The sequence below is a fragment of the Staurois parvus genome, unplaced genomic scaffold (genome assembly GCF_062004578.1).
Source record: "Staurois parvus isolate SC_StPar_1 unplaced genomic scaffold, SC_StPar_1.0 ptg000212l, whole genome shotgun sequence".
Taxonomy (NCBI): domain Eukaryota; kingdom Metazoa; phylum Chordata; class Amphibia; order Anura; family Ranidae; genus Staurois; species Staurois parvus.
Genome location: NW_028318008.1, coordinates 279,670 through 282,804, shown reverse-complemented (window position 1 = coordinate 282,804; position 3,135 = coordinate 279,670). Strand labels below are relative to the sequence as shown.

General features: G+C 48.0%; 1 non-coding gene across 1 annotated transcript; it reads left to right on the top strand.

Moving 5' to 3' along the window:
* Positions 1–2,137: 2,137 nt before the first annotated feature.
* Positions 2,138–2,210, top strand: TRNAV-AAC (transfer RNA valine (anticodon AAC)). Its single transcript has one exon. It is a non-coding gene; the product is annotated as a tRNA-Val (tRNA).
* Positions 2,211–3,135: the final 925 nt, after the last annotated feature.

Here is a 3,135-nt window from a genome sequence, read left to right as displayed (position 1 = left end):
TTCTTGGCTGTATGCCTCATCCCCTTCAACCCAAGGGGTTCAAGTCACTGGGCAAGGGAAGTCAACACGCCCAATCATGACAGCGAAAGAGAAACATACATTGTATTCCAGTTTTACGCCATTGAAAATCCCGTGGGCGAGTGCAGGGCCATATAGAGAAAGGCTGGGCCCTTAGGGCTCCCATACAGATCAGAATTATCCTGATTGGTGGATGGGCCACAGTCCTGAAGGTGTCTAGAAAGAAGCGCAAACTAAAGCTGCACCCCCCTATGGAGAGACCCGCCCAAAGACTCCATGCCACACATGCCATTGGTAGGACATGTGGAGGAGAGGCGGACTATGGGGGTGGAGTCTAAGCAGCATGTATGTCGGAAAATAGCACAATGGTTTTGGCCCCTATTAACCTCTAAAGCTGGCCACAGATTCATCGACATTTGTCCGGCTCCAATTTCCATCCATCTATGGCCATTCCAGTTCGAGCGGAATCTAATAATCGACACCTCTGTGTAGTGTACCCCCTGTAGTGTAAACACACTACAGGGGGTATACTACATAACACACACTACAGGGGGTACACTACATAACACACACTACAGGGGGTACATTACAGGGGGTACACTACATAACACACACTACAGGGGGTACACTACAGGGGGTACACTACATAACACACACTACAGGGGGTACACTACATAACACACACTACAGGGGGTACACTACAGGGGGTACACTACATAACACACACTATAGGGGGTACACTACAGGGGGTACACTACATAACACACACTACAGGGGGTACACTACATAACACACACTACAGGGGGTACACTACATAACACACACTACAGGGGGTACACTACATAACACACACTACAGGGGGTACACTACATAGAGGTGTCGATTATTAGATTCCGCTCGAACTGGAATGGCCATAGATGGATGGAAATTGGAGCCGGGCAAATGTCGATGAATCTGTGGCCAGCTTTAGAGGTTAATAGGGGCAGAAACCATTGTGCTATTTTCCGGCATACATGCTGCTTAGACTCCACCCCCATAGTCCGCCTCTCCTCCACATGTCCTGCCAATGGCAAGTGTGGCACAGAGTCTTTGGGCGGGTCTTTCCCTAGGGGGCTGGAGCTTTAGATTGGGCTTCTTTCCATAATTTATACATCACCCTTGATGTTGGGGTCCCATCTCTACCTTCTTAGCATTGTACACAGAGATGAACTGAGCACCCTAACACTGATGATTCATGGACAATTGGATGGCCATAGGGGGTCAAGAAAGATTTTTTTCCCCCTTTGGAGACAATCTGACCAGGTGGGGTTGGTGGGGTTGGTGGGGGTGGGGGGGGGGGGCTTTCCATTCTTAGGACCAACAGAAGTAGAAGGTTTAGGGGTCTGAAAAGGCCTCACGTCTGAGGAGTCAGAGGATAACAGTGACTGATCTCTGATGTTTATGGATGCCCTAAAATCATTTCCATACCGAATACTGTCCATTTCTGGATGGGGCCCCCTGGATGTTGGGGTCCCATCTCTTCCATCCCTGCATTGTACAGGGACATGAACCTGATCTAAATAAACTATAAGGAGCGGCCTCAGCCTACATGTCTCCACCAATCCACACACCCGGATGCATTGCATCCCGCCAACCAGGGCTTAGTCATATGTCTGGAGGAAAAGAAATGTCATCTCCAATCACAGAAAGGTTTCTTCACAGTAAGAGCTGTGAGAATGTGGAATAGACTCCCTCCAGAGTTGCTTGTGGCCAGCTCAGTGGATTGCTGTAGGAAAGTCCTGGATCCTTTCTTGGATACACAGAATATAACTGGATAGAACATTTATAGGGAACGTTGATCCAGGGAATATCCGATTGCCTCTCGGGGGGTCAGGAAGGAATTTTTTTCCCTGCAGGAGCACATTGGATCGTGCTTTGCTGGGTTTTTTGCCTTCCTCTGGATCAACTGTGGGTGTAGGATTAGAACTTTTTTGCTTTTTTAATGGTAGAATTGGATGGACTTTTGTCTTTTTTTAGCCAGACTAACTATGTAAGTCAAAGTCGGCCTCATTTCCTGGCTGGAGGACGTCCAGCATCTTCAGCAGACCTCATGACCGGAATCAGGGTGAATCAGGGTGATGTTTCTGTAGTGTAGTGGTTATCACGTTCGCCTAACACGCGAAAGGTCCTCGGTTCAAATCCGGGCAGAAACACAGTGTGCACCCTACTGGGGGGGTACAGAGAGCGCAGCGTCCCCCCCATTGTCCCCCCTCACCCCCATCGTATTCACAGCACACACATCCTTGTTAGGACCATCTTTCTGTCGGGAACAACTTCTGCTGACATTTAGCTTTTCTAACACTTTGGGGAATTTTTTTTGCAGATTTTAGACTTTTAATTTATTGCAAAATAAAGGATATGAGAAAAAATGATGGAAAAGGGAGAAGCAGAGACAGAGTGATGAGGTCACTGGGTGTAAGAAGACAGATGAGGTGTACAGCGGCCCCCGAAGTGATATGGGGGGGAGGGGTGACATGAAATAGCTGGATACAGCAATATAATACTGGGGGAACCAGCCTAGGCCACATCCGGGGGGGGGGGAGATCCTGAAGGTATGTCTGCTCAGCCTCCTGATTGTGATTGACAACTAAACTTTCATCCAGTGTTTGCACAGAACTGGAAGGAGATTGGCAATAAAGTTTTTACAGTATACATGAAAAAATAAAAACTTTTCGGAGGGGAAGGAGAGGCCGCATGATGTAGTAATTGTGTGCACCCCCTACCAGAAGTTCAGGGAAGCGCTGCAAGAGGAACACATCGCCGGGGACATCTACAGGATATAAGAAACATTGAGAAATGGTGTATTCGGTACGATATGAAATCCATTCCCTCCAAAGACATGATGGGAAGATAACTGACTCCTCTCTACATTGGTCCTCGTATGTGAGGGAGGGACCTTAGATTGTAGCTCCTTGGGGGCGGGGACTGAGGTGAATGTACAGAATGTAAAGCACAGTGTAAATTGTCAGCACTGTATAAACACCAATAATAAGAAATACATTGGAAGAGGTCATATTACTTTACCAGACTCACCCCCTTCTGTAGACACCATGCCCTCCTCCTGGGGCACACGGGGTG